This window comes from Symphalangus syndactylus, chromosome 2 (genome assembly GCF_028878055.3).
Source record: "Symphalangus syndactylus isolate Jambi chromosome 2, NHGRI_mSymSyn1-v2.1_pri, whole genome shotgun sequence".
Taxonomy (NCBI): domain Eukaryota; kingdom Metazoa; phylum Chordata; class Mammalia; order Primates; family Hylobatidae; genus Symphalangus; species Symphalangus syndactylus.
This window is the reverse complement of record NC_072424.2, coordinates 71,587,773-71,612,348: the sequence shown is the minus strand read 5'-3', so window position 1 is coordinate 71,612,348 and position 24,576 is coordinate 71,587,773. Positions and strand designations below refer to the sequence as shown.

Here is a 24,576-nt window from a genome sequence, read left to right as displayed (position 1 = left end):
AACCTTTAGATGAATGATAAATTATTGATATTAAAACAAAATTTAAAATGTATCAACAAAAGAAAAAATAGTTAAATCTAATTAACCAGAAAGTTGAGGAGGAGAGGAATTTATTTTTTTGAAATGTTCATTGTGTTGTGTTCACACAGGTTCCAAATAATATGGATTTATTGATTAATAATATTTCTATGCTAAATCCTCAGGAAGCATCTATGTATTTAAAGAGAAAGAACAGCTTACTTCAACTGATCATGAAATTATTCTAATTTAAGGACTAGTCATAATGTCTAAGGACACTCAAAACGGGTCTTACTATAGTGGAACTCCTTAGACACTTCTCCAAGAAAGAGTTGTCTGGCCTTGGAACAAAAGAAGAAAATACAGATTCACTCAAAACAATAGTCTCTTTGAGTTTCAGGAGGAGAAACATATTAAAATAGTATACAGATTTAAGTTTTGCTGAAATTACTAAAACTGAAATGAGACAGGTCAGAGTAAATTATGACAGTCATGCAAGAAGAATTATGCATGTTTAAGCCTCAGAAGCATATTTAGCATCCCCTTTGGTATAAATGGTCTCTTGATCACTGAGAAACTGGGATACATATCTTATCTCCCAACTATAAGCTGGCATCATGGTATAGGAGAATATGCCTTTTCTATTTTTTGCATCTATGATAAAGAAATCTCTCCCTATAATCTCTGCTGTTCAAAGAGAGTATAATAAAAAGTTCCTCTCATTCCTGCAGCTCTTTCAGGATTTAACCCCTCCCCATAATACAGTAGTAACTTATTCTTTAATCCATAAAAAAGCTAATATTTGGACCACTGCTGAACCTATCTTATCTCAATTTGTTCAGAACCCTTAAAGGTCAACTTAGAGGTCAAGTCACATCTTCAAATTCCAACAGAGAATTTATGTGTACTTTGAACCACTTAAAACTTGTAGTTATATGCTCACATTTTAAGTATTGAATGAATACTTTCTGATGAGTAATAATTTCACTAGAGAAAAAAGAGATTTCAGAACACAAAACTAGTTGATTATTTGTAGGGAAAAAGGATAGAAGTAAAATAATGTCTAAAGAGAAGAGTAGGAATGTGGCAGGATTATAATGCAATAATACTATGTTATATCGTCATAACATTAATAGTGTTAAAATTGTACCCTAGGCATACACTTTGTTATTAGATTTTGATTTGGATTATTACAGCAGCTTCTGTGTGTTAACTGCTTACACTGGTTCACACATTTAAATCTATGCAAATATCTCATTTAATCCTCACTACAATCCATAAGAATGATATCACCAATCCCATTTGATAGATAAAAATGTGAAGAATAGTGATAAAAACATCTGCAAATTCTAAAGCACTAGTGGGAGATAAATATAAGAATTATTTTACAATGCATAGGCTTTCACTATAAATTATACATTTTACTGCTTAACATGAACTTATGATCTCCTATGAAAAGGAATTTTCAGGGTTATCAAGTTTCCTAGGAAAAATAGTCAAAAGTACTCTTAATGCTTTAAATAAAAAGAGCCCTATAAAATGTGATATTTTTAAATGAAAACACATTAATAGGGTTTTTATTAGATTTTAATTATAATATTTGAAAAACAATTAACATATAATTGAGTAAAACCATTCACTGTACTTTTGCCAAGAAGCAGTGAACATAATCCATGGTATGTCTTTGTGCTTGTTTCAGTGTTTGGATTGTATTTGAGAAAATAAATAATATTGAATCACAAAATGACACATACATCTTGACTGAGTCATTAAGTTTTCAGTTAGACTAGCAAAGAAATAAAACACCTCTTTCAGATTCATCAGAATTTTTCAGCATAATTTTTCAATCCTGAGTCCACAAAGCACAACAGCATTCTCCATAAAGCTATGGTGGAGAGGATATGTTTAATTTACTCTTCTCCAAAAAATTATTGCAAAATAATAGTTTTAGCCTATAGTCGCATAGTGCCCTATCTTCAATTCATTGCACTTTACTTATGACATTCCTCTATCCTTGGTGTGCCTCCCTCTTCCTCTCTATTTATCCAAAACTTACCCATTTGTCAAGTCCATTATTTATCATGCCTGGAAAAGTTGCTTAATAATTCATGCTAAGAACTACTCTTTTACATTTTATATCACCAATATTAACAATTTTTTACATATTGACACCATTGTTCACAAATTAATGTGTATTTTATAATCATAAAACTTTAAGTTCTATGAGGATATTGATTTTTAAATTAATCCTACCACAAAACATAACATTTTTAGGTTACAATAGATATATGTTTACTAAATTGAATAAATTGCCTCCATGAGATAGGTGGGTCCAACCAGAGTGCATCTATTCAAACCTTCCTTAAGATACATCAAGTTCTCATGACTCATGTTATTGTAGAATGATAGATGTGAATGCAAATCTTTTCTCCCATCTTTTGCATAACTTCAAGGAAATTCCTATGGCAAACTCATGGATCAGATAACAGAGAAGACTCTATTATTGCTGTAATTACAATTTATTACTGCTGTAGTTCTACTTTATCTAAACACTTTGCTATATCTTGATGAAGGTCTGAGGCATTTCTTATAATAGCAATGAACTAATGTATACAGGGAAGCCTCCTATTCCAGACAGCTGATCATGACACCACAAGATAAGATAAAAATTCTCCTATCATTTATTATAAAACAATAGCTAAATTCATATAATGCAGACATAATTATTTTGCTTTTCCAGTTCAGAATTCAAAACCACTATGGTTTTCCCATTTGAATATATAATATATGTCCTCTCTCTCACATAAGTACATCTGAATGGATGAGGAAGGCCACTCTTCCAATGATCCAATCCATCAATCAACTGAATCAATCAGACAGTCTCTTCTGACAAACTGGAGACAAAGATTCTCAAAAGATAAGAAGATACTTAAGACAGAGGAAAAAGCTAAAACCAATCTATTATCAAAATATGATAGTCCACTTTTTTTCTTTCTGATGTCATAATCAGCTTTTATTCTATTAATATTTGCATAATAAATCTCACTTTACTTGGGCAACATTGAGCAGGCTTATGGTCATTGAAATTAAACAAGACCCAAATATTAGTAATTATTACTTGTGTTGGAATTGCAATACATTCTCAGAGAAAACCTAGAGAATGTAGAATTACTTTTGGGTCAAGCTGGCCTTATGTCTTAAATTGGGAAATAAGAAGTTTTCATCTGTAGTCACTTGACATTGTATGTCCACTAAGGTTGTAACACTGAGGAACCAAATACTTTCTTCCATGGGATAGTCCAGATGGATTAGTAATACAGAGATAGGTGGGTTAGATAATTACTTATCAAAATACTAGGCAAGATTTTGAGAAAATAATGAACTTAATTACTGGATTGGCAGTATTAACACACAAAAAGAAACACACCCATCCTGCAGTAAGAAGCCTTTACTACCTATAGTCAACATGTTGAGGTCTCTAAAAAACAAGTTCAGAAGGAGGTTCACATCATTTCTAAATTTTTCCCAACATTTTTTGTTATGATAACTTTAAACACACAGGAGTATTATAGGAATTATACTAAAATATCTGTACACCTGATGTCTAGATTCAGTAATTGTTAGATTTTAACTATATTATATACATGTTATGTACTCAATTGTTTTAGCAAAACTTGTTTTATACATTTGCTCATAGGTTTCAGATGTCAGATTTCTTTTTCTCTAAATCCTTCGTCATGCATTTTCTAAGAATAAGATATTTGCCTATATAAATGTCATTTGCATACCTAATAAAATTAGCAGTAATTTCCTAAAATCATCTAATATCCAGTTCTTACTCAAAAATTTTCAAACCTAACAATTTAGCATGAAGCTGATAGAACTAAGAAAAACAAATAATAAAATGCATAACTATGGTAGAAAAAGAGACTCACATAAGTAGCTTATTTGTCAAAGTAGAAAACATTGGGAAGTAGAAAATATTTTGAAATGTATATATTGCAAAAAAGTACATTTAATCAATTACTTGAAAATTTCTGTAAAAAGTTAAAACAGCTAATTAATGTTCCCCCAAACTGAAAATGGAAATAATATAAACAAAAAAGATTTAAAAATTGAAAAAGGAAATAGCACATATTATTTTAAAAAGAGCAGAATTTCATGAATTAGAAAACCAACAATGAGAAAATATAATTTACAAGTCAAATTTTTCTTTTTTAAAAAAATTAATAACATTAACAATCCCATAAAACTGGACTAAAAATAGGTATTAAAAGGGCCCAAATATTAATATTAACAATGAAAAGGATAAAAACATTACATCAATAAAAGCGGTGAAAAGAAAATGAGTATGGTAGATTGACTGCAAAAATGGCTTCTATGCTTTTCCCCTCTGTCTTTTCTTTCACAATGTGACTTTGCAGGTCCTCCTCTAGAGAGCTCGATTCTACTTCCACATCCTTTGAAGTAGGTCTTGTAGTTTTCTTGACCGACAAAATGTGGTGTAAAATGTTCATGTGTGAGTTCTAAGCAAAAGTCTCAAAAGGCCTTCCATGCTTCTACTCTCTCCCTCTTTCTGTTAGGCCCCTACTTTCTCCTTATGAACAAGCTCCAGTTGTTCCAAATGGATGAGAAGCCATGTGAAGCAAAACCATTTGAGCCATAAAGGCATAGCTGAGGCTCTAGACACGTAAGAGGGTCCAGCCAAGAAAAGCAGAGCTGCTCAGCTTAACACAGCTGACTGCTGCTGCATAAGTGATCCCTCCAAGCCCAGCTCAGACTACAAGAACTGTGCCATGTTGCCAAGCAGAAAGTGCAAATTCAAGAAAAACAAATTAAATAAACAAATAAGTAAACATGTAATAGTGAAAAGGCAGAACCAAAATTCTCACTATTTGCACATAACATATCTTCACACAGAAAATCCCAAACAAATCTACATTTAAACTAAAATTAATGAATTTGTGTAGTTCATCAGACCAAAAAACAAAACAAAACAAAAAAATCAAATCCATCCACACAAAACAGTATATATTGTTTTAAGCCAGTAAATCTTAAGGTAGTTTATTTCACAGGATGATTGTGGGAATACATAATCAAAAAAATTAGAATATTATAAACAAATTTATGCCAATAAATAGAAAAAATTAAAAAAAATTCTTATAAAAACACATTTTCAAAACTGATAGAAGAAATAAAAAACCTAATTAGAATTGAATTTAGAAACCTATTAGAATTGAATCTAATTAAAATAATTATCTGGATAAAACTCCATATCCAGAAGAAACTCCGTATGCAAACCTTTAAACAAATAATAAATTATACCAGTCCTAAATAGCCACTTTTATAAACTGAGAATATGCCACATTCTTTTTATTAGTCCAGCATTACCTTGATACCAACATCCTAAAGATATAATATATTTCATGACTAAGTACAATGATAAACAAAATATTATCAAGAAAAATGTATCAATTAATAAAAATACAATGTATAATTTTAAAAAATGAATATTTCAGGACTTCAGGGGTGGCTTAAAATTTTTAGATCAATTAACACAATTTTCTAAATTAACAAAAAAGGAGAATTATAATAGTCATCTCAAAACCCATTTGTAATATTAAATAACAGAAAACTAGAAATAAAATAGAATTTTCTTAGTCTGAAACAAGGCTTTTATTTTAAAAATGAAAAAGAAATATCAGATTTAATGGTGAAATAACGAAAGATATATGACTTCTGTAATGAGATAAGGATATCTCCTATGACCCATTAATAATTATCTGGCAAAGCCTAGCCAGTGCAATAAGCCAAATAATTATATTGCAGAAATAAAAATCAATTTATGTGCAGACATGATTTTTTTCATAGAAAATTCAAAAAAAACCTCAAATTATTGGGATTAGTTAATTGAGCTGATCACTGGACTGTACATGAAGGTAGTATAAAAATAAATTGTAGTTACATATACTAGCAACAAACAATTAGAAAGTAAGGTTTTTTTGTTTGTTTTTAATGATACCATTTATAATGGCGTGGATCTAATGAAGGCTAAGTGGAAACTTCAAGTAGAAAATAAACCATTGTTAAGAGATATTAGAACAGATAAAATAAATTGGGATGTACTATATTATGAATTAGAAGACCATTCTCTCATATAGATATATAGATGCAACATAATCCCAATAAAAATGGTAGTGTTTTTTGAAGGGGATGGGAAATGACAAGCTGATTCTAAAAGATATGTAGAAATGCAAAGCAGGAAATAATAAAGTCAGTCTCGAATAATTACAAATCAGTGATTTTATACTAATAGCTAAAAATCATCTTATAGCACTTTACTATAAACAGTGTGGATTGAAACAAGGATTGATAAATAGACCAGTGGAACAGAATATAGGGTTTGCAAACAAACCCACAAAAATGGAGAAACCTAATCTATGACAAAGGAGAAACTGTAGAGCCATAGAGGAAGCTTCATCTTCTCCATAAATAATGCTGCCTAAACTGGATATGTATATAAAAATAATGTTGGCACCTATGTCAGACCATATGCTAGATTTCATTTTAGATGGCTTGAATTTCCAAACATAAATAAAAAGTTAAAATGCTTCCAGAAGACTTTGAAGAAGAATTTTTCCAAGATTGCAGCAAATTCTTAAAAAAAAAAAAGTCAATTATTTTATAGATTCAGGAGGTACATGTATAGGCTTGTTACATGGGTATATCGCATGATGTTGATGTTTGGAGTAAAAATGATCCTGTGTCCCACATGGTGAGGATAGTACACATCAGTTTTTTAATCCTGTTAGTCCTCCTAATCTATTGTGGCATCTTTATATCCATGAGTACCCAATGTTTAGCCCCACTTTTAAGTGAGACCATGTGGTGTTTGGTTTACTGTTCCTCTGTTAATTCACTTAGGATAATGGCTTCCAGCTGCATCCATGCTGTTGCCTCAAAGGACATGATTTTGTTCTCTTTTACGGCAGCATAGGATTCCATGGTCTATATCTACCATATATTTTTTAATCCATTCCCCTTCCCTTTTGATAATCACCTTGGTTGATTCCATGTCTTCACCATGGTGAACAGTACTGTGATGAACACACAAGTACATGTGTCCTTTTGATAAGAATTTATTTTCTTTTGTATATATAACCAGTAATGGGATTGCTGGGTAGAATGGTATTTCTCTTTTACGTTCTTTGAGAAATCTCCAAACTGCTTCCCACAGGTGCTAAACTAAATTATATTCCCATTAACAGTGTATAAGCATTCCCTTTCCTCTGTAGCCTCACCAGCATCTGTTGTTTTTTGACTTTTTAATAATAATCATTCTCAGTGGTGTGAGATGTTATCTCACTTTGGCTTTTATTTACATTTCTCTGATGATTAGCGATGTTGAGCATTTTTTTCATATGTTTAGAAACTTAAACAATTTAACAAGCAAAAAACCAGTAACCTCACTGAAAAGTGGGCAAAAGACACGAACAGACACTTCTCAAAAAATCACAGCAAATTTTGATGGTGTAACATTTCTATCCCCAGCCCTCCTCTGAATACACCTACTTGTATTATGGACTGGTTCTGTACGTGCAGATAACTTTTCACATCAAGCACTGAGCTTGTCTTCTCTGTGTCAGGATTTTCTCTGGCAATATTGCTTGAGGTAATGATGCTACTCCTACTAGGAACAATAATATTTGAATCAGCACACCATCTATGTTTTACTGGTATTATTTTCCAATTTTCCCAGTCAGTATAAGCTAATTAGCCTCATGAAGGTGTGTATTGTAGCAGAACACACTATACTTCTTAGGAAATATACTTTTTACTGAATTCTGCAGAAAGCAGACATTGTTAACTTTCCCCACTGTTAAAGATGATAAATTTGATTACTTCATTAAGGCAGTGACCACCAAATGTTCTCCATTATTTTTTAAAAATGTTTTTCAAATTGCAAATAATCTGGAAGTGACATTTTATGATCACATGAATCTTCCTCTCCAAAATAATTCCCTTCTAATTTTAGGTGAATGATAATTTTTGCCTGAGTCAATCATTTCATTAAGAGTTGAAAAATGTTAATTTTTAAAAAAAATTTATTAACTAATGTTGTTCTGTAAAAATATTTTCCTCACCACTTGCGATTCACTGTATCTCCTCATTACACAAAGTAAATGTCTGGTTTCCATTTAATTATCAATTTTTAGAGTAAGAAATTGGTGTTGTAACTACCTTTGAAGATAGAATACTTGTTATATTGATTTGGTTTTATTATTCTTGTTTTTTTTTTTTCTTTTTAGAAAATCATGGCTTTCTTTTTCTTATTCTTTGAGGGACAGGGTCTCACTCTCTTGCACAGGCTAGAGTGCAGATCATAGCTCACTGCAGCATTGAATGCCTGAACTCAAGCAGTCCTTCCACCTATGGTTCCTGAAGAGCTTGTGACTTTTTATTTCTTCATCCTTTCCTTCTCTCTCTCTCCTTCCATTCTGTCCTTCTTTATTCATTTGATTCTTTTTTTTTGACTTCTAAGTTCAGGGGTACATGTGCAGGTTTGTTACATAGGTAAACGTGTCATGGAGGTGAGATTTAGAGATTATTTTATCACCCAGGTATTAAGCCTACTAACCATTAGTGATTTTTCCTGATCTTCTCCCTCCTCCTACCCTCCACCCTCTAATAGGCCTCAATGTGTGTTGTTCCCTTCTATGTGTCCATGTGTTCTCATCATTTAGCTACCACTTATAAGTGAAGATATTCAGTATTTGGTTTTCTGTTCCTATGTTTGTTTGCTAGGGATAACAGAATCCAGCTCCATCCATGTCCCTGCAAAAGACATACTCTCATTCTTTTTTATGGTTGCATAGTGTTCCTTGGTGTATATGTATCATATTTTCTTTATTCAGTCTATCATTGATGGGCATTTAGGTTGATTCCATTTATTTGCTTTTGTGAATATTGCTGCAATGAACATACATGTGCATGTGTCTTTATAGTATAATAGAATTATTATATTCCTTTAGATATATACCCAGTAATAGAATTGTTGAGTTAAATAGTATTTCTTCCTTTAGGTCTTTGGGAAATCACCACACTGTCCTCCACAGTGGTTGAACTAATTTACACTCCCACCAACATTGTATAAGTGTTTTTATTTTTCTCCACAACCTCGCCAGCATCTGTTTACTTTTTCTTTTTACTTCTTAATTGTAGCCATTTTGACTGCTGTGAAAAATGGTATCCAATTGTGGCTCTGGTTTGCCTTTCTCTAATAATCAGTGATATTGAGCATTTTTTCATATGAGTCAGCTCTTTGTATATTTTCTTTTGAAAAATGTCTGTTCATGTCCTTTGTCCACATTTTGGGTTTTTTTTTCTTGTAAATTTGAGTTCTTTGTAGACGCTGAATATTAGACCTTTGTCAGATGCATAGTTTGCAAAATTTTTCCCCCATTTTATAGGCTGTCTGTTTGCTAAGTTGATACTTTCTTTTGTTTTGCAAAAGCTCTTTAGTTTAATTAGATCACATTTGTCAATTTTTGCTTTTGTTGAAATTGCTTTTGACATTTTCCTCAATAATCCTTTGCCTGTGCCTACATCCTTAAAGGTATTGCTTTCAAGAGTTTTCATAGTTCGTGGTTTTACATTTAAGTCTTCAATCCATCTTGAGTTAATTTTTGTATATGGTGTAAGGAAGGGATTCAGTTTCAATCTTCTGCATATGACTAGCCGGTTATCCCAGCACCAATTATTGAATAGGGAATTCTTTCCCCATTGTTTGTTCTTGTCAGGTTTGTTGAAGATCAGATAGTTGTAGGTGTGTGGTCTTATTTCTGGGTTCTCTATTCTGTTTCATTGGTCTATGTGACTGTTTTTGTACCAGTACTATGTTGTTTTGGTTACTGCAGTCCTGTAGTATAGTTTGAAGTTGAGTAGTGTGATGCCTCCAGCATTATTCATTTTACTTAGGATTGCTTTGTTTCTTCAGGCACTTTTTTTGTCCCATATGAATTTTAAAATAGTGTTTTCTAGTTCTGTGAAGAATGTCAGTGGTAGCGTAATAGAAATAACATTGAATCTATAAATTCCTTTGGGCAATACAGCCATTTGAATGATATTGATTCTCCTGTCTAACTAAAATCTTGTATCCTTTCACCAATATCTTTCATCTCAATCTTCCACCTTCCCTCATTCCCTGGTAACGACCATGACACTCTCTGCTTCTATAAGTTCAAAGTTTTTAGATTCCATGTATAAGTGAGGCCATACATTACTATCCTAGCTTATTTTTCTTAGCACAATGTTCTTCATGTTTATCCATGCTCTTGCAAATTGCAGGATTTTCTTTTTTAAGGCTAAATAATGTGCCATTTTTGTGTTCGTGTGTATACATATAGAAATGTATACCATATTTTCTTTTTACATTCATTGACTAATGGACACTGATGTTAATTCCATATGTTGGCTGTTGGTAAACAATTTCATAATTAACATGGGAGTGTAGTTACTCTTTGACATATTTTGTAAATATTATGAGTTCATATGAAAGTATCCAAATTAAATTAGTTATTACAAGTTGTTAGTTAATTTTCTTGAACTTATATTTGTATCTCTTTTCAATTACATTTAAACTTTAAATCCTAACAATATTAATGTAATTACTCGTTTGCTTTATCCTATATTTATACAATTATTTGAAATTTTATTATCAACATAAATATGAATAGTAACTTGATAAGTAAGGTGTAAGATTATTTTGCAGATTATTAAATGTACTATGTTACTAATATCAGAATTTGTTTGATAAAAATCTGCCTCATGCAAGTGAGCACAGAAAAACAATCTGTGGAGAGAACAAATAAAAAGACAATTTAAAAGAGAAGTGAAGATGTGAGACCATGTATCCCTAGATATCACAGAGAATGTCCTTGGTTAATTTTTGATTGATGTCTTTCTAAGTCTTTGTTTCTGGATACCCTGAGACCTATTGCTTGATTCCTCTTTGGTTATTATGACATATATTTTAATATATTAAATATTCTAAGAATAAATATTTAATAATAAAAATGTTGATATTCCACCATGACCATACTTTCTTTTTTTTTTCTTTGCATGTTGTTTGTTTCTTGGAAGTAATTAATACCTTGATAAATAAAAAAATTCATTTAAAAGTTGACAAACCTAATAATTGGGGCTATGACAAAACTAGCACAAAGGCTCACAACTAGGATAAATGAGTACTAGGTTTGTTTAACACTATACTGATATTATCCTTTAAAACATTAGACATTTCCTATTTTCCCACATGATCCAAGAACTTATTTTCAAGGCTTACCTTGGCTCTTTGGTTTGAAGTAAGTTCATTACCAGAATTTTCTTCCTGCAAAAGATTTGACCATTGAGAATATATCTTATGAACAGAGGAGAACATTTTGGAAACTATACAATTGTGAAAAACTATAGCTTAAATGCATTTGGCCTCTTACAGTTAATCCAAATAATTAAGAACTAAATATTCAAGAATCACTACAGGCATGAGCATCAAAATAGGTCTGTTCCTAATGATACCAACTTAGCAGCAGGAGTCATTGGAAAACAACCAGAAATTTTTTGCTCTTTACTGTTTTCAGAAGAGTAGAACTCTCTCAGCATTAAGTTTTTCATGTTAGCCAAAGTGAAAAGAAGGAAGAACCAAAGCTTTTCTATATTTGCTTTATTTTATGCCTATCTCATATGAGAATTTTAGCAAAGTTTTCTCTCTGGATTATAAAAACAGAAATCTGGTTGTGGTAGATAAGTGAGAATCTATATAAGACTATGTATAATTATAGCAAAAATTAATTAGTTGGTGATTTATAAATTTTACATGCAGTTTGTCTAGAACTTTTATGGTAATCATGACATTAATATTTTAGGAGTCAAATAATCCACATAACACAAATCTATTTTCAGTAACTTTTAGTACCTCACATGTTAACTTCTAATTGTTAATTTTACCTCAGTGCCCTACTAGGACTATTTCCTCATTTGTATGCAGTTTTATAAAGTTTTTGGAATATTTTAGACTTGTATTTGAAGAGGTATTTTTAGAATATTTTAAAATATACATTGCTGAAAAGCAATTTAAAAGTACATGATAAATGAGATCTTTAACATAAGTTTCAAGTTTTGATAGAAGCAAGTAGTTAGTGGCCAAAAAGTGACTTTCTTTCTATGACAATTCCAGAATTATATGTAAAGCCATGGACAATAATATTAGTTGTTACCTGCACAAAATGTGCCTTATTTTCCAAGTCAATCATTTATCTTTTACGGATCAATTTGCAACTTAATTCAATAAAGTTTTTCCTTACTTTCAAACTGCTTACCTTACATTACCTTCTAGCAAATTGTGATAATATTGTTCAATCTTAAGGCAGATAGATTTAGAATTAGTGTATCCTCATAATGTAATATTTTACTATTAAAATATTATATTAGTACCATATATATCAACTTTTTAAATAATTAAATGAATGTTTTAATATAACTGTAAAGAGTATATAAAATATAATCATATGATTGATATGAGATTGATTATTTTTAAAAGGAAACTACCATTTCATTGATAGAAAGAAGCAAATTGTGTAGAGTCATTTTAGGATTAAGCACCTGCAATATATTCTGATATCCAAGAACAGAACTAGGATGAAGCTAAAATGAAGCCTTGTGTGATCATTTTCAGCATTATAATTTTCTGCAAAATTTGAGTGATTTGCAAAACTGTGATAGAGTTCCCTGAATAGGATGGTGGCAAAGGCTTTGTAGATTCAAAAATAGTTTTGCTGAGGCAATGAGAAGTAATACTATCAGACGAGAAGTTGGTTTACCAAGCTAAAAAATAAAAATAAAAAAAAAAGCTGAGAAAAATTTTGCCTCTAAACATTGCAAAGTCCTACTTCCCTTATTTTTGTATAATTATTTTTCATTTTGCTCTTAATATTTCTCTACTGAGGAAAAATGTAATTGCATTTGCAATTCAATAATGAAAGTTGTCATTAAACAATAAAAATTTTATAAATATAGTTATCAAAAGTGAGTTTACATTTTTGGAATGATTTGACAATGTTTCTAAACTAAAACATATAAATGTTGTCATTTAGCTCCCACTTATAAGTGAGAACATGCAGTATTTGGTTTTCTGTTCTTGTGTTAGTTTGTTAATGATAATGGCCTCCAGCTTAATACCTGAATGATGAAAAATTCTGTAAAACAAATCACCATGACACAAGTTCACCTATGCAACAAACCTGCACATGTGCCCCTGAACTTAAAATAAAAATTAATAAAAAAAACTAAATTAAGAAAAATATTTTTAGATGCTGGGCTTTTGAATATTTAACACAGGACAATATCTCATAAGCATGTTTTCACTTTCTCTGAAGTAATATTACCCTCCGCTTTTGCTAACGCTTGAAAAAGTTACTTCATGTAAAATTTTAATATTTATAGTTGTTTTTGATAGGATGATAAAGCTCCTATCATAAGAATATCAGCTACTTCATCATGGCCAGAACCAGAAGTCCCAAGTACAGGTAAATCATAACTTTCTTCAAAAGTTTATAGCTTAAACAATTTATAACTTTTTTATAATTTTAATATCTCATTTGAAAACTGTGAGTTCTGACATATTTTTATTTTTCCTACAATTCTTAGAAACTGTTGAAGGGAGCACAAGCTTCCCAAATGAACTAGAATTTTCGTTAACAGGAAAGACTCTGAGCAAAACTTATTCCTTGACTCATTTAACTGTGGACCCAGTTGAAACTTTCAGTGAATTATGGTTTTAATTGAAAGTAATAAAAATAACGTCTTCCTAAAAATTAAATTGAGGCAACTAAATATTTTGTGTCAGTTCTAGAATCCTCATGAGATGTCATAATACTTGGTCACTGACAATAGACACTGAATTTACATATAAAACTTAGAGGCAAAATGCTTCATATCCCATTATGTGTTCCCTCAGTCATGAAACTGAGACTTTTTAGAAACTGCAGTATAGAGATTTCATGCTTATTAAGGAAGGCCAAAGTGTGATGATCCAATGAAATGTGACCAGTTTGGAGGGAAAGAATCACCCTTTACAAATGGTGAAGGATTTAATAATTTATTTAAAATTTAGGAACATAAGGAATGTTAATAAGAATCCTACATTACATATTCAGCAGGCTAAATTGCTTATGGTTAGGTGCCAGTAAATAGATTATTTTTTATGTTGCGGGAATTTGTTGTTGTAAACTAAGTGCTGGAGAAAGAAGAGGTCATAAGTGCACTTTTTTTTTTTCCCAGTTTAGGCCATAGGTTTTTCTTGCTTGAATCCTTAAAACAATTCAAGGATTCAGCAGTTTGGCTGTGGTTTAGGTTCTTCATTTCCTGACAAACTTCTTGTTGTTCAGAACAGGCAAAAATACATCTATTTTGATTGTAATTATGCCAAGCATCTTTAACAGCCTATACACAAGACATAAAGAAAAAGTGAAAAGAAGATGCTGACTTAATTCAGTTGAAGACTTAATTAGGAACTCAATTCTATCAGGCATTTAATATTGTATTTTTTTCTCATTTTTTTCTAATAGAAAATAATGGCATGGCAATTGTATATGATTATGAATAGCTATTTATGGAACCAGTTCTTGCGTCTACACTTAATTACATTTTGTTTGGAGGTTAACATTATATTACAACTGTAGCTTTTATTTCAATCTATTCTTATAGTTTTTCTTTCTCGTTAGGACTTAGATTGCTGGTTCGTAGGATCTCTTGCTTCTGATTTTCTCTATTTCTGTTTTCTATTTCTAGGCCTATTCTCTAGTGCATTATTCTTGATGACTTTAAAGTCATTTAGGGTTAGAAGAAAAGAAATAATTCATTTTTGCCATATGCTGAAGTCTTGATAAACAATGTATTTATATGCTAAATAAAAACATGCTGTATATTTTGTGATTCCTAATGAATACATTTGATTTTTGTTTAGCTTGTCTTCTGTCTTTACCCTGCTATCTACCTATTCTGCTAAAGGATCATAATTCCTGAAGCCTACCTGCCTCAAGTCATACAAATATACATTGAAATAATCATGGATATTCACCATAAACATGGAATTGTTCAGTATCTTTCATCATTTCATGTTTCTTCCTATCCTGCAAAATAATTTAGAGTCATTCCTTTATTTACAAATATCATAGAACTGATAATGCATTTTATGTAACCAATAATAAGTCTCAAGAAAGATGAGACTTGATTCATGTTTCCGTTAACACCCTTACTTGACAGCAGCATGATTTCTGTAACGTCTAACACTATACCTGATCTAATCGTTTTCACTATTTAGTAATCCCTTGCTAAGTGCTTTACAAAGTTACTCTAAATTATACTGGATGAGACTATTTAAATGAATAAATCACATAGTTGCATTTTATTATTATTTTATATTACCTAGAAATGAAGTCAATATTATACTTCATAAATTGAAACCATGTCTTGCTAACATGTTATGATATTCCAACCAACAAATAGGTTCTTATTTTTATTCATGGGATTCTGTAACCAATAACTGGCTGGTAAAGAATATGTCGAAATCAATCAAGTTGTAGATACACACTCAATGGATGGATAAGGAGAGGCACTAGGTCTGCTCATAAAATTGCACTTTCCACCTGACAATAGAAGCTATTTTTTCATTAGAGTTCCAAATATCTCAGTGTTTGGGGAAGTCTCCAGGTAATATATGCAGTGAAGAACATTACTAGGCACTGGGAAACAATAGGCTTCCATCAATCAACATATATTTGAATATGAACAGCTTTTAGGGAAGCTTTGGGTATTTTTTCATTCACTGACATTGATGTTAATTAAGTATCATAATTTAATGAACCCCCAAGAAGATTGACATTTGTACAATTAATCTTCACCTGGCACACAAACCTGATCCTCTGAATCAGAATTTCAGACAACGGGTACTGCCGCTGTGCACGTACAATTCTGACACCGACTTGGCTTCTAAGTCTCCCATTATATTCCTAAGCATGGCAGCATAAAATAAATGAAGCTAGAGAAGGCTTCAGACACAATCTTGCTTTACTCACTTGAGATGAGTATATAGAATGAGTAAGGACACCATCAGCTCTGCTAAGGTTTACTAAAAATCCAGGGCAGGTACGGTGGGATAACAAAATAATAATTTATAAAATGTCTTCCATTATATTTGCATATGTTTTTACATGCATTCTCATTTATTCTAGATTCTGGTTGAGGTATTTGCTTTTATCTGCTCAAATTTACCGAGTAATTATCCCACTGGAGGACTCATTACCTCTGAATTTTTATTCCGCCTTTGTTTGGGGGGTAAAATGCTCAGCTTTCTTAAAATAGTCACTGGCCAGATAATAGACTCACAATGAATGATTTACTCCAGTGTTTTTCAGCATCTAGGGTGACGCACTGATGGGTTTTTTATAACAATTTGTTGAAGTGTAACTAGCATTTGTTTACTTATGGAATGGAATGGAGTAGACTGAAGTAGACCAGAATAGAATAGAACAGAATAGAGTGAATTGCGCATAGTAAAGCTAAGTGTTTTTCAGTTATATATATATGTGTGTGTATCTGCATTAGGTTGTAATGCAACATGTATTTTTGCATGTATTTATCATTGTGGGTTGCCAAGTTAAAAATGTTTGAAAGTCACTTGCTTTTTCTAATCAGGACTCACTCCAAGAAACAAGGTATTATAGCCAAACTGCATGACTTATATGTACGTGAGAGAAGTGAAATGGATAATGAGAAGACAACTCCAATGCCTACAATGACGAAATTGTAACATGGCCCCAATTTTTAACCTCTCCCCTTAAATTGCAGATAAGATCTATGGATATGATGAGATTACTCCTGAGATTAGGTTACTTTTTTTTTTTTTTTGAGATGGAGTCTCACTCTGTCGCCCAGGCTGGAGTGCAGTGGCGCGATCTCAGCTCACTGCAAGCTCCGCCTCCCGGGTTCACGCCATTCTCCTGCCTCAGCCTCCCGAGTAGCTGGGACTACAGGTGCCCGCCATCACACCCAGCTAATTTTTTTGCATTTTTAGTAGAGACGGGGTTTCACCGTGTTAGCCAGAATGGTCTCGATCTCCTGACCTCGTGATCCGCCCTTCTCGGCCTCCCAAAGTGCTGGGATTACAGGCATGTCCCACCGCGCCCGGCCGAGATTAGGTTACTTTATAATGCAAAGATGAATGGATTTTGCAGATATAATTAAGGTTTCTATTGAGTTGTATTTGTGTTAATCAAAAGAAAGATTATCCTAGGTGGGTCTGACATAATGACATGAGCCCTTTAAAAAAGGATCTAGAGGTAAAAGAGAAGAAGCAGTAGTAGATTTGCTTTCCTTGGCTTTTGAATATCAAATTGCCATGTGGAGAGGGTCATGTGGCAGGGAATAGCAGATGAGTTCTAGAAATCAAGAGCTTCTATCCTACTGCTACAAGGAAATGAATTGTAGCAACAACCAAGGAGCTGAAAGGGGACTTTTAACTTCAGAGAAGATTGCAGTCTCACAGCTGACACCTTGATGTCAGCCTTGTGAGACACAGAACAGAGGAACCAGTTAAGGTGTGGTCAAACTTCAGGGGAAAAAAAAAAATCCTGAGGTAATACATGAGTACTAAGTTACTAAATTTATGAAAATTTGCTATACAGCAATAGAAAACAAATATAGTTGTCTATCTAGATTCTAGAAGTATGGCATCCCTTTTCTTTGTCACAAAGCCCTAATTGATGACTACTGGGAGAGACAACATTTGTTTTTACTATCCAATTGAGTTTCTGCAGCCAGATCTATAATTAGCACAGTTTTTTTCACACTAGTGCATGTCAAATTAGTGTCTTTCCCCTCCTGGCTTTTCATTATATGCCCTAATCCTTGTGAAAAGCACGGGGAAAAATACACCTGGGTAAGAAGGAGTTTTTGAAATATAATCCTCACGTATTTGTAAAGTAGATAATATTAATCTGTTTTGCAGTGAGAAAGCTAGAATTCAGAGGGGTTCAGGGAATTTTTTTTTTTTTCAAAACACACAGCTACTATAGCTAAGTCTTAGAGTCTCTCTAAAATTATTATTTTCTCATTCAATTTCTCTCTCTCTCTTTTTTTTTTTTTTTTTTTTTTTTTTTTGAGACAGAGTCTTACTCTGTCGACAGCCCAAGCTGGCTTGCAGTCACTTGATCTCGATTCACTGCAACCTCCACCTCTCGGGTTCAAGCAATTCTTCTGCCTCAGCCTCCCGAGTAGCTGGGATTACAGGTGTGCACCATCATGCCTGGCTAATTTTTGTATTTTTAGTAGAGAATGGGTTTCACCATGTTGGCCAGGTTAGTCTTGAACTCCTGACCTCATGATCCGCCTGCCTCGGCCTCCCCAAGTGCTGGGATTACAGGCGTGAGCCACCGCACTCAGCTCAATTTCTCAAAGCAATAAAAAATTTAATTTGTTCACTGTAAAGCAGAGTTCAAAGTAAGATTAGTTGTGTGATTTTAGAAAAGTCACCTAACGTAGCTGAACCTCTATCTTCACATTTCCGTATTTGGCACACACACGTGTGTGTATGTGCACCTGGGTGGTAGGGGGAGAGAGAGAGAGAGAGAAGGACAGTGGTATTTAGCTACACTTTAGAGTTAGAAATTAATGAGATGACTACCGAATACATATTTTAAAATTACTATAATCACTGTCCAAATTCTGTAAGCTCTCTTTATTATGTAACAAAACAGTTTATAATTTAATTTCAAAGTTAAAATGGACTAATACCCCCCGGCAATTCAGTAAAACCTTTGCAATGCAATTTTTCACTAACTGAAAATTTAGGATGATTTAAATAGAATGAGATCTGAAATTAAAGAGGGAAAAAAGAATAAGCTATGCATATTAATAGAGAAAAGAAGATATCTAGAAAAAATTTAACATATTTAAAAACATTTTATTGTAATAAGATATTATTTACTATAAATTATCCTTAGGTAGGTTAAAAGATCTATACCTAGTAAATTTTTATTAAATATTTTCATAAATATTTGTGTACCTAACCTTACATTAAGAGTAATTCTTTATGTTATTTGAATTTGTCTAATTGAATTTCCTTCCTATAATTTATTTGCCACTTTAATGAGCTTTTTTTATCCAAAGCTTAAAAGTTGTAAATCAAAATTATCTGAATATGTTAAAACATTAAAATGTCTAAGAAATTTTTGTAAAAATAAAATCTAAATCTAATTTCTAAATGATTTTTACCCTTTCCTCCCAAAAGAATCAGTTCTCATGGCTTAAAATTGTATACAAAAAGCATCAACTGACAAACAGTATTTAAAACGGGAAACAATCCATGATTATGGATCTCAGTAGAAATTAATTGTGCACTCACAGCACACATCTGCACTAGATAGAAGCTAACCCTTTCATTAGTACAATAGAATAAGAAGGTGCCTGCTTTTGCAAATCCAAATTAATGACATTCTGGTGTCTCTGTATATGTACATTTATGGTTTGCATGTCTTCACTTATCAGGTATCACGGTGACAATGACCACGTGACTAATATTCCCTTTTACATTCATCAGAATTTTTTTTTCCCAAAATTTATTACAGTACCTGATATATGGGAAAAGATTTTTCTTCAGATTTATAGTAACTGTTTTTAAACACTGAATGGAAGGCATTTTTGTTGATTTTTAAAAATAATTTGTTATACCTAATATTGATATTTACATTTAATTATCACAGCATTTACTTCCATAGGTTCTTCCAAATTCTTCTACTTTCTTTTGGATAGAAAGAAAGAAAATATTTTTGTACAGCTGGGCAATGTGTTTTGGTTTTAAACTAGGTGTTATTATAAGAGTCAAAAAGTTAAAATTTTATAAAGTTTATAAAGAAAGGAAGTTACAGTACACTAGGATTAATATATAATTGAAGAAAGAAATTTCTTTATAAATTTAGTGTAGCCAAAGTTTGCAATATTTATAAAGTCTACGAAGTGTACATTAATGTCCTGGACCCTCACATTCACTTACCACTCACTCACTCAATGACTCACTAGAGTAACTTCTAGGCCTGCAAGCTTTACTCATCCTAAGTACCCTACACAAGTGTAATATTTTAAAAGACTTTAATACTGTATTTTTACTGTAACTTTTTAATGTCTGTACATAATTGCACATAATTGTACACAATTTCTTACCATTGTGTTAAATCGACCATAAAATTCAGTACAGTAACATGCTGTACAGTTTTATAGCCTAGGAACAATAGGCTACACCATGTAGTCTGGGTGTGTACTAGGTTGTACCATCTAGTTTGTGTAAGTACATGCTATGATGTTCTGCAATGATTAAATCATATAATGACACATTTCTCAGAGCATATTCCTGTCATTAAATGACATATACTTATTTTACGTCTTCTCTGGCAATTTTGGCTATTCTTTCCAGAGTGAAATCTTTGAGTTATGATTACTAAATAACCAGGTGATAACAAATTGTTTTTCCAGATGAAGAGCAGCTTGGTAGAAGAGTATATTAATTAACATTTGCCACAAAACCTCGGTAACTTTTATAGCAATAATCCTCAAATATTTGGTCATAGAACCACTTTTTCCCTTAAAAACTAGATCCCAAAGAGCTTTTATTTCTGTAGGATATATATATATATATATATATTCCTTATTAGAAAATATATTGAATTCAGTTTTAAAATATTCTTATAAATAACATAAACTCATTACATGTTAAAATCAATATAATGTGTTTTATTAAAATAACTATTGTTTAGAATATTAATGATAAGAGTAGCATCATTTTTCATTTTTGTAAATCTCTGCATTGCCTCATTTATTAGAAACTAGCTAGATTTCCATATCTGCTTCTACATTCGGTCTGTTGCAATATGTTATTTGGTTGAACTATACGAAGAAATTCTGATCTCACACAGACATAGAATGGGACAAAGGTGACCTTACAGACCCCTGAAGGGTCTCAGAGACATGTAACTATATTCCTTTCATTGCTTTCATTTTCGCTTTTCTTTTTTAACCACTTTACACTGATTACCCTTGGACTTTCTTTTCTTTTTTCCTTTAATGCCTTCCATATTTTATTTCGTTTTCCTTTCCTTTTGTATTGTTCTTTACCTTATTATCTTCTTAATTACTCCTTCCTTTGCTGACCTCTAGCTCCCTTCTCCACTTTTCCTTCCTCCGCTTGAAACCCTTTCTACCCTCTTCTCTTCAAGTGATATACAAAACTGAAGTGTCTTTCTAAAAACGGAATTATCTTGGGAGATATTGGAAAGATACGGTATTTTTTGTATCTCCCTAAATTTTTTTTCTGTAAAGAGCACTATCCAGTAATACAGACTGAACCAAAAAAAAAAAAAAGATGGTGAAGGGGATAATGTTTCATTATCCACTTTCCATTAAACTGGTGCTAATGTAGAGAAGAGTTGAAAGAAAAGAGATTTAGGATGTATTCTGGAAGGAGATGTCAATCCAAACATCTCATCTCATGACTCTCAATGATTTCCCCTTTTTTGTGGTATTACAGCAGTCTACTAATTGGTCGTCCTACTCTTCACTTGCCCGATCACACTACCACCACCACATTAATTCTCATTCAGTGGCCAATGTGATTGTCATAGACATTCTTGGTGATCCACTTTGATGTCCTTTTCCAGCTGGGGCACTCATTGCCCAGCTGTTGTGTCAGATGATAATAACTCACAGCTGACCATGGTCTTCTCTGGAGTATTGACTTACAGCAAATGCAAGTCCAATGAAACTTTTCAATAAATTCCAACTTCTTCATTATTACCTACAAAATACTGCCTTAACAAGTTCCTGCCCACCAGCTGACTTTGTTTCCTGTTAGCAAGCTAGGAAAGGTCCTTACCTGGGGCATTTGCTCTTCAGTCCAGAATGTTCTTCCCCTAATATTTGTAGAGCCAGTTTGTCATGTTGAGGTTTCAGCTCCAATATAAACTTCCAGTAGCGGGGACTTTTTCACCACTCTGTGCAAATGTACCTTCTATCTTCCCTTTCTCAGTAACTCTATTAAGTTACTACAGATGTTTTATATTTTTCAGATAATTAATTACCATCAAAAATTATATATGTATTTGTTTATTTTTATTACATCTCCTTACCCATATTAGACTTTATATTAGTACAAATAAACTTTTGTTGGCTTAATCTTTTGAGATTATATTTTTCATATCTGCAGGCATGTATTATCTAGACTGAAAATAGAACATCAATAGTATGTATCCTTTTCTTTATAAAGTTCATAATCTAGTAAAAGAGAAAGTAAAGATACACAAGTGTATTAGCTGTCTATTGCTGCAAAGCCAATTACCGCAAACTCAATAACATAAAACAATAAACATTTATTATCTCACAGTGTCTGAGGGTCAGGAATCTAGGTGTTTTAGCTGGGTGGTTCTGTCTTGGGATCACTCACAAAGTTTCAGCCACATATTGGCTGGAGCTATAGTTATTATCTCCAGGTTCAATGGGGAAAAGTGAATATGAATATCATTCATTTCCAAGATAACTGATATTGGTGGGTTTCAGTTCCTCACGATGTGGACCTCTCCAAAGGTTGCATGAGCAGCCACAATATTGGTTTCCCCAGAGTGAGTAATTCAGGGAAGAGAGGAAGAAAAAGAGAGTGAGAAGAGCAAGAAAGAAATAAAATTCTGGAAGGAAACCTCAGATTTTTATAACCTAATCTTGCAAGTGAAATCTTACTACTTCTGCCATATGCTATTCACTAGAAAAGAATAACTAAGTCTAGTCCTCACTCAAAAGGAGATGAATTAAGGTGTGTATTTTGCAATGAGGAGTATCAAATAATTTAGAGATGTATCTTTTAAATGACTACAATAAGTTAGCAAGGTTACATTGAAAAATTCCAATAATATAGGCAGAGCATTCTAAGAATTTATAAATATATAAGAACAAGTTAAAATGATAAGTAAAGGTTTAAATGAAAAAAATGGTTATTGATGCCTTTTGATAAATGAATATTTGATAAAAATCACTTTAGGTAGAAGAAACAAAGAAACTGCAGAATTTCATTGAGGAATAGAAAATAGTTTGATCAGGACAAAATTTTATGTGAGAGAGGAGGATTGGTGATCTGTTGCTGAAGGAAGAAAGCCACCTATTCCTGTTCTTGTTTGATTTACAGATGGCCAGAAAATAATAAAAGAAAATAAAAAAATCTTTGCAAATGCTTATGGCTTAATCAGCATAGCCCTGCTCTTATGGAAAGTGAAGCAGCAGCAGCTGTGTGAGATGTGATTCAGGATTCCATCCAGTTGCCTGCTTCCCAGCATCCTTACAACTTGCATAGTGCTAGAAGTACATGTATCCTTCCCTCCAGCAAGAAAATGTCTCAATTTTTCAATTGGAGCTTGCACTCCATCTGAGATTGCACCCTATTAAATTTCAATGAATAACTCATTTTATTGACTAATACATCTCAGAAGCATGATAAATACTTTTATGGCCCCTTTTATTGTGCAAATGCTTTATCAATGTGAATATTCAGATTTGCTTTTTCAACTGAGAGTATGCTAACACATAAAACCAGGCAAATACGTTACTCAGATAGACGGCTAAATCCTGGGTTGGGGTAGAAGTAAAGTAAAGGAATTAGCTAATAATTTTCAAACTGATCGATTAAGTCAAAAGCTCAAACTATCCACCAGACTGAAACTTTGTTTAAACCTTATTAATTACAAACTTGGAGGACAAAAGAAGGCTGACCACAAAAGTTTAGAATTCTCAAAGTGGGCTTAAATTCTTTCATTTATCTTGGGAGGGAGGAAAGATATTACTTTTATCAAAGTTTATACAGAGTAACCCTAATGGTGAAGTTAAGCTCCTGAGACATTTCATAGTACATAAATCTCCAATATTTGACATGTTTTCTGATGCCTCACCAAAGGCAAACATATTATAAGATGCAACTGACACACTACTTCCAAACAGAAGCCAGAGAACTGCCAACACTTGTAATGGCCAAACATAAAAACGATTAGGTCATCATATCAGATTGTTTACCTGTTTGTGTAATACTGTTGGAAAATATGTTCTGACAGTCTCAAAAACAATATGATTTTTTTGAGAATTGAGGATGACATAACCTTTTTATGATTTTACAAATGTCATAAAATATACGATCTATCTAGAGGGTAATTTCACCTTGATTTTCAATTAACTTAACCAAACAGGGTAAATACCATTAGTCACAATAACTTTCACAACCTCAGTCATTATCCATCAAACTACTTTGTGGATCATTTCTGTTTTTATAGTTGGAATAAATAAGCATGGCATAAAACACATCAAGTCTTTTCGTCCTGCAGTAGCTAAACTTGTCTATCTCCTATGCACATTTCAAGCTATGAAGAATTTTTTGTATATTCTACATCCTTTAAAAAAATGGTGGGCAAATGTTTAACA

The 24,576-nt window shown here is 32.3% G+C and overlaps 1 long non-coding RNA gene across 1 annotated transcript in view; it reads right to left on the bottom strand.

Moving 5' to 3' along the window:
* Positions 1-5,054: 5,054 nt before the first annotated feature.
* LOC129462955 (uncharacterized) overlaps positions 5,055-24,576 on the bottom strand; it is a 44,303-nt gene continuing 24,781 nt past the window's right edge. The window contains exons 6-9 of the long non-coding RNA XR_010119351.1: positions 15,155-15,206; positions 11,363-11,407; positions 7,591-7,705; positions 5,055-7,115 (exon numbers count right to left, since the gene is read on the bottom strand). This is a non-coding gene — a long non-coding RNA (uncharacterized lncRNA). The remainder of the gene's footprint in view (positions 7,116-7,590; positions 7,706-11,362; positions 11,408-15,154; positions 15,207-24,576) is intronic.